We start from the raw sequence: 8989 nt of genomic DNA, 5'->3' as shown, positions 1-8989 counted from the left end.
CTTTGAATGCGTGTTTACCGGGTGTTGTGTTAAAATCGGCTCTTCCAAATAATAAGTTATCGGTTTGTTGTTTGAATATTCAAAGCATCTGTGCTAGGAGAATGAGCAAATTTGAAGAGCTTAACCAGATTATCAGTACATCGGGCGTTGATATCATATGTATTGTAGAATCATGGCTGAATGAAAAAGTGAATGATAATGTTGTGCACATCGATGGATACAATACTGTAAGACATGATAGAGTATGTAGGCTGGGTGGAGGAATCTTGATTTACATCAAATGTTCTATAAAGCACAAGATGGTTAGCACATCGTATAACGTGGGTATGAATAACACTGAATTTATCTTCATTGAAATTTCAATGAATAACAACAAAGTATTGCTGGGAACGGTTTACAATCCTCCGTGTTTGTCATGTAGTAAACTACTTTATGACAAAATTAGTGAGATTGGTGTTGCTTACACTGACATAATCATACTCGGTGACTTCAATACAAATCTGTTGGATCACACGAATAAAGTATGTGAATTCAATAATGTTTTGAACAGCCTCGGTCTAATCAGTGCTGGTATTGAACCAACTTATGTTTATGCTCATGGTTCTTCGCAATTAGATTTAGTATTGACCAATAGACCGTTCAAACTGATTCGCTTTAACCAAGTAGGTGTTCCGGGTATGTTCAATCACGACTTGGTATTTGCATCATTCGATTATAATACTGCGGCTCCAAACAATGTTAGTTCTTATAGGTATTACAAACATGTTAACCCGCAATATGTTCTTGAACAATTTAACAATATCTCTTGGGATATCTTTTTTAATTCTGATGATCCTGATGTTCTTTTAGAATCATTCAATGAAAATATTATTTTCTTGTACGATACATGCGTACCACTTAAAGCCTGGCGTTCAAAAAAGCCATACAACCCGTGGTTTAATGCTGATATTCAACGAGCAATAATTGATCGTGATCTAATGCATCGCACATGGAAACAGTCAAGGGACAATCAAGACTTAGCAAGCTTCAGAAGAATGCGAAACAGAGTAAACTTAATGGTAAAAAATGCTAGGAAGAATTATTTTAATAAAATTTTTACTTCGAACATGAGTAGCGGAGAGTTTTGGACGAAGATTAAGAGCGTGGGATTAATTAAATCAACAAAGAGCTATGTGGATGATTTTTCGGCCAATGACATAAATGAATATTTCTCAACAAATTTTTCAAGTTCCGTTCCTACCACTAATTTTAATTTTAATGTAGATAACAGTGTTCGATCTACTTTTCTGTTTAGTTCAATTCACGAGTATGATGTAGTAAACCAAATGGATGGAAATATGCAAAAATCATTCCAATAAAAAAGAAATCAAGTGCAAACTCACTTTCAAATCTACGTCCCATCTTAATTCTTTGTGCTTTATCAAAAGCCTTTGAAAGAATTATCAAAAAGCAAATTTGCTCATATATCAATAATGAAAACCTACTTTCACCATATCAATCAGGTTATCGTGCTGGTTATAGTACCAAAACAGCCACGCTAAAAGTAATTGATGATATTGCTGTTGTGTTAGACAAAAGTAATTCGGTATTTCTGATTTTGTAAGACTGTTCAAAAGCATTTGATACAATATCGCATGCTTTTTTTTGACGTAGGACTACGTCTAACCGGAAGATATAGGGGGTGAAATGGAAATCTAGGCACTGAACAAGTAGAAAAAAATGCAAGATTTGGAACGCTTATAACTCGAGCATTTCTCAATAGATCGCAAAGGTTTTTGCATCAATTGATAGGAAATATATCTACGCATCTATCATAACGAATAACATTTCATTTTTCTTGAGATAAATAATTAAATAATTGTAAAATATCAAGCATTGTCAAAATGCACTATGTGCCCATTTTTGATTGGTCCATTTTGTGCTCCTCAAATCGTACCGACCAAAACGGGCAACCAGAGCAGCAGTGAAATAGAATGAAGCACGATTGGAAAGGAAAAAGAAAAAAATGAACGAAACATTGGTCGCAGTCTCACACATGCGTAATTCTCGAGCCAGCCAGTCAGCTTAAAAATCCCCGCTCCGCTGCCGTAACGGTCATTCTCATTCAAACCGTACACCACATCGGTTCGCATCTCAACACATCAACAAACCAACCCAAGCAACCATGTCTGGACATGGTAAAGGAGGAAAAGTGAAGGGAAAGGCAAAATCCCGCTCGAACCGTGTTGATATGGAGTTCCCCGCAAGGGTAGCTAGGCCGATCGCGTTAGTACCAGTCCACCTAGCCGCCGTTATATAGTTTCGGCCGCCGAAGTGATCGAGTTGGCTGGTAAAGCTGCTCGCGACGATAAGAAAAACCGCATTCAGAACAGAACACATCAAGACAACAACAGGCAGTTGCAGCGAGTGGCGAGTGGCAAACGCAATCGCAAAACGGCAGCAGGTAGCAGAAGAAAAAAGTTTGTTCTTTTTACAATCTGCTTTGGTGGCAAATCCAGAACAAGGCGGCATCGAGGGCGTTCGAAATGGTTTTTTTTCAAAACCACGAGTACTAAGTTTTCTAAATTGGAACCATTCCATAAAACAAGGCGCTTTTCAGGGCCATTAAACCTTCCAAAAAAGAGTTTAGGAAATAAAGTTCAATGCGTTCTAAAACATTATCCAAAATAATAATAAAACACAAATTGATGTTTTCATAATTTGTTTGCCAGGATCTGATGAGTATGTGAATTTGGCAGTAGTTCTGAGCTTATTGATAGTTGGGGACTTTCAAGATTATTCAATTTTCACCAACTCTTAAATTGTTTCCAAATTGAAAGTACAGTAATTTACAATTAGTTCGACATTTAGCTAATTGGACGGACATGTAATGCGACTTATTTAGTTGGACATTTTTGTAAACATAGAGATCCAAATTATGACCGCACATTGAAAGTCGACACTGTACCACTGTCATCGCAAATGTTCAATTGCAGGTTCAAATCGCCTCCAATGCAACACTGAGTGGCGCTTCGGTACGTTGCATTGAATGTAATTTACTGTAAAATATGTCAAAAGCTGGATGGGAAGAAATTTTCCAACTGTGAAAGCTGTGGCGACTGGCAAATGCAATCGCTAAACAGAAAGGTTTAGCCGAACAAGATGGGGATATCGAGTGACAACAAAACAATAAACTCTTTAGATTGAAGATAATTTTGTGATCCTGAAAAGGACCCTTTTTAGCCTGCATGTGAATCCAACGAACGAACAAATCGTAATGAATGTATTTTTTTGCCATCACTCCCTTTTAACGCTCATTCGTTCATCTCGTTGGACTCGCCCCTCTGGCTGAGTCTGCCGATTTGTCTTTATCCTGTGAGTGTGTACCGCTAGAGTATAAAACACGCGGACCCCAAAAAAATATCTTATTTTCTTTCAAACCGTAAACCCGTGTGGTTGTACGGCATCGGCATCGTGGACGTAACAAAGGAGGACAAGTTAAGGGAAAGGCAAAGTCTCACTCGAACCGTGCCGGTCTCCAGTTCCCTGTTGGCCGCATTCACTGATTGCTCCGCAAGGGTAACTAGGCCGAACGGATTGGTGCCGGAGCACCAGTATACCTAACAGCGATTATAGAGTTTCGGCCGTCGGAGTGCTCGAGTTGGCTTGCAAAGCTGCTCACGACAATCAGAAAACCCGCATCAAGAACAGAGCAGCTTCGGTTCGGCGCTCATCAAGGCAACAATTAGTTTCAGTGAGTGGCAAAGTGTTTCACCGGCACGTCGCATTAAATGTAATTTACTGAACAACATGTCACAAGCTGGATGGGAAGAAATTTTCCAACTGTGAAAGCTGTGGCGAGTGGCAAACGCAATAGCTAAACAGGAAGGTTTAACCGAACAAGATGGGAATATCGAGTGATAACAAAAACACAACACCAAAGGTTCTTTTCAGAACCATCAACATATTCATAAAGAGTAAACAGTAAACTAATCAATTTTTCAGGTAGATAGGTAGGTATTCACGTAGGAGAAGAAAATAAAGCAATATATTTAAAATATATATTTAACAAAAGCTGTCCCCTTTGTATAGTCCTACGTCACTCCGGTTATGTCCCCGACATTACCCACCCGTCTTTTTTTTATCCAAAATATATATTTTATTAAGGCTCATATGGCGGGAGTTCAATATTTTGACAATGTTTGCTTAGACTATGTTAGTAATATGTAACCGATTACTCGCGGTTGACTCGAGGTTAGTATTACAAGTGTTCTCATAATTGGTATGTCGCAGTCTTCGATGCTCTGTACGTGTGCCCGACACGGGATACTTCCTATTGGGATGCAGCTGACCATTAATCAGCAACGCCCCCCTAGTCTGTACCCCATATCTAGCGTGGTGCGTCTTTCTCGACTCGAGGAATCCAGGATAGAATGGTCACTAGCCGGCGCAATCATCAGCTCGTGTAGAGTTGTCATGAACGGTACAACCTTTGGCTCTTGTTGAATGATCAGTGGACTGCACCTTTGGCCCGTGTATCTGTAAAGAGTGTGTGTATGTATTGCCGCGACTAAGTAAAAGTTTATAGAACGGATAGGAGGGATATGAAACAGGGACACAACGAAGGAAACATCATTAAACGTTGACATTGGCGTTTCTGAGGAACAGGTATAGATGAAGCAGAAGATCAGGATCACGGCTACCTAAGATATCCCGGACGGGGATATCCGATTGTCTGCCTTGTGCTCTTAGTGCTCTAGAGAGCTGAGAGCGAGCAGCATGGAACCGGATACACGACCAGACAACATGCTCGATGTCGTGGTAGCCATCGCCACAATCACAAAGATTGTTTGCTGCGAGCCCAATGCGATAGAGATGCGCGTTTAGGTTGTAGTGATTGGACATAAGCCGAGATATCACGCGAATGAAATCACGACCTACATTCAATCCCTTGAACCATGCACTCGTCGAGACCTTAGGGATAATCGTGTGTAACCAACGACCGAACTCATCTCCACTCCACATGCGCTGCCAACTTACGAGCGTGTACTGACGAGGAATGTGGAAAAATTCATTATAAGCAATTTGCCTTTCAAAAAGTGTGCCTTCTAAAGCGCCCACCTTAGCTAGCGAGTCCGCTTTCTCATTCCCCGGAATCGAGCAATGAGTAATCTTGAATAATTTTTCGACCAAAACACTCAATAGTTGTCTTATTCTAGTTAGGAAATAAGATGAGCGATTATCAACCTTCATTGAGCGGATTGCCTCTATTGAGCTGAGACTGTCTGAAAAAATAAAATAGTGGTCGATGGGCAATGTTTCAATGATCCCTAATGCGTAATATATCGCACCCAGTTCAGCGACATACACGGAACAAGGATCTTTGAGTTTGAAAGAGGCACTGGAATTTTTATTGAAAATGCCGAAGTCAGTGGACCCGTTTATGAATGAACCGTCAGTAAAGAACATTTTATCAGATCCAACTTTCCCATATTCTGCCGAAAATATCGGCGGAATAGAATCGGAGCGTAGGTGATCTGGGATTCCATTGATTTTTTGTCGCATGGACAGATCAAAAATGACAGAGGAATTGCAGAAGTAAGGGAAGCAAACTTGGTTGAAGATGCCTGGTGAAGGGTGCACGTCGTGGGTAAGGTACTCATGGTATAAAGACATAAAACTTGACTGAGGAGTCAGTTGGAGTAGATTTTCGAAGTTATCAATCACCAATGGATTCATGATCTTGCAACGGATGAGAAATCTGTAGGATAATTCTGTGAACCGAAGAGTAAGCGGGGGTACTCCTGCCAAAACTTCGAGACTCATCGTATGTGTCGAATGCAAACACCCCATGGCTATACGCAAGCAAGGATATTGTATTCTCTCCAGCTTGAGAATATGAATCCTGGCAGCTGATCGGAAGCAAAAACTGCCATATTCTAACACTGATAATATCGTTGTTTTGTACAACTGAATGAGGTCTCCTGGATGGGCACCCCACCATGTTCCGGTAATTGTTTGGAGAAAATTGATTCTTTGCTGGCATTTCTGTTTCAAATACGCAATGTGTCTCCCCCAGGTACACTTAGAATCAAAATATACACCCAGGTATTTGAAAAACATAGAGTGTTGGATCGTTTTGCCGGATAGGTGAAGCTGGAATTGGGCGGGTTCGTGCTTCCTAGAAAAAACGACCATTTCAGTTTTCTCCGTAAAGAATTCGATACCCAGCTTGAGGGCCCACGTAAACAGATTGTTCAGGGTATCTTGCAACGACTTTTGCAGAACGACGGGATTAGTACCCGTGATGGAAATAACTCCATCGTCTGCAAGTTGTCTCAGCGTGCAGTCTCTAGTTAGACAATCATCTATATCATTGACGTAAAAACTGTACAAGAGGGGGCTTAGGCAGGATCCTTGTGGTAGGCCCATAAAACTGTAACGAGAAGATTTCGAGCTGCCATGAGAGAAAAACATGTGCTTTTCTGACAGTAAATTGTACAGGAAATTATTCAGAATTGGTGAAAGTCCACGATTATGAAGTTTCTCTGAGAGAATTTCCATGGAAACTGAATCAAATGACCCTTTGATATCGAGGAAAACGGAAGCCATTTGTTCTTTGCGAGCAAATGCGATTTGGATTTCAGAAGATAGCAGCGCGAGACAATCATTTGTCCCTCTACCTCGGCGGAAGCCAAACTGCGTATTTGACAGCAAATTGTTCGTTTCGACCCACTTGTCCAAACGAAGTAGAATCATTTTCTCTAACAATTTACGAATACAGGATAACATTGCAATCGGCCTATACGAGTTGTGATCGCAAGCCGGCTTGTTGGGTTTCCGTATGGCTATCACTCTCACTTGTCTCCAGTCATGCGGGACAATATTCAGCTCCAGAAACTTGTTGAACAAGTTCAGCAAACGCTGTTTTGCCAAGTCGGGAAGATTCTTCAACAAGTTGAATTTAATCTTGTCCGACCCCGGAGCTGAATTGTTACATGAGAGAAGGGCAATTGAGAATTCCACCATCGAAAAATTCTCATAATCGCTTTGAAGTGGAATGTCGCGTACGACGTATTGTGCAGGAGCGGTGTCGGGGCAAACCTTCCTTGCAAAGTTAAAAATCCAACGGTCAGAGTATTCCTCACTTTCGTTTGTATGGTTCCAGCCACGCATTTTCCTAGCCGTATTCCAAAGAGTGCTCATAGCGGTCTCCCTTGACAAACCATTGACGAACTTCCGCCAATATCCACGCTTTTTTGCTTTAATCAAACCTTTTAGTTTGGCTTCTAGAGCCTGGTACTTTAGAACCATTCCACTAATCCAGTTTTCCTGAATTTTTTGAAAACGGATGATTTTTCAAGGTAGACCTTTGAACATTCCTTGTCCCACCAAAGTGATGGAGGACGACGTCGGAAAGTGGTAGCCGGTACACGTTTCTTTTGAGCTTGAAGTGCGCTTTCGTAAATCAAACTCGATATAAAGTTATACTCTTCGAGTGGAGGAAGTTCATGCATTGAAACAATTGCTTCAGATATTATTTCCGCAAATGTTCTCCAGTCAATATTCTTCGTGAGGTCATACGAAATATTGACTGACTCACGAGAGCTTGATTCATTAGCGATCGATAAAATTATTGGTAGGTGATCACTACCGTGGGGATCTTGGATTACCTTCCACATGCAATCCAGGGATTGCATAGAGCATAGAGATATGTCTAGCATGCTTGCCAGTGCAGGAGGGTTGGCTATTCTGGTTGCTTCCCCAGTATTCAAAACTGTCAATTTGAAGTTGTCGCACAGATCATAAATCAAAGTGGCACGGTTGTCATCGTAGAGTGATCCCCATGCTGTTCCATGGGAGTTAAAATCACCTAAGATTACCCGCGGCTCCGGCATTGCCTCGATAGTATCAAAGAACTGATGGCGGCCTACCATAGTTCTGGGAGGGATATATATCGAAGCAATGCAGAGGTCTTTGCCATTGATTTGTGTCTGGCAAGCAACAACTTCAATGCCTGTCATCGATGGGAGAGTGACTCTATAGAAGGAGTGACATTTTGACGTGGGACTACGTCTAACCGGAATATATGGAGGGTAAAATGAAAACCTAAACACAGAACATGCAGGAAAAAATGAAAGATTTCGAATGCTTATAGCTCGAACATTTCGTACTGGATAGGAGAGATGTTTGCATCACTTGATAGGGAATATTTCTACGCATCTATCGCAACTAACAAAATGTTGTTTTTCATTAGATAAACAATTGAATAACTGTAAAATATTAGGCGTTATCTAAACGCCCTAACTGCATCGTTTTGATTGGCCCGATTTACGGTTTCCCTAACACAACCATCAAAACCAAGCAGCCTTGGGGAAATCGGCATTGCAAATACATGAAAGTAGGGGGACTTTTGTTCTCATCGAAAAATGTTCCCTAACACAGACTTTAAAACCAAGCAACGAAATCGGCATTGCAAGCACACGAAAGAGCCTAGAGGCGAGTGAACTGAAAAGTTTAAACCCTCTTAAAGCCAAAAAGAAGAAAAAGAACACACGAAAGTAGGGGGAGCTTTTGTTCCCACCGAAATGTGTTCCCTAATAGAGATTTCTGAACCAAGGTGCCTGGAGAAATCGGTATTTCAAATTCATGCAAGTCGGGGGTATTTTTGTTCCGACTGGAATGTGTTTCCCTAACACAGACTTCAAATCCATGAAGCGTGGGGAAATCGGCATTGCGAATTCATACAAATCGGGGGTATTTTTGTTCCGATTGAAATGTGTTTCCCTAACACAGACTTCAAAACCGAGGTTTCTGGGGAAATCGGCTCTGCAAATAAATGCAAACTGCGAGTACTTTTGTCCTCGCTTGCCTTTGTGCAGAGTGGAATATGTCTGTCCTAACATGATCTTCTAAACTTAGGAACCTGGGAAAATCGTGCAGCCACTAGAAGCGAATGAACTTCCCAGTTTCAAGCAAATTCGAGATTCGAGAAGTATGTACACTTTTG

This window comes from Toxorhynchites rutilus, chromosome 2, assembly GCF_029784135.1.
Source record: "Toxorhynchites rutilus septentrionalis strain SRP chromosome 2, ASM2978413v1, whole genome shotgun sequence".
NCBI lineage: Eukaryota > Metazoa > Arthropoda > Insecta > Diptera > Culicidae > Toxorhynchites > Toxorhynchites rutilus.
Note: the sequence above shows the minus strand (reverse complement) of the source record.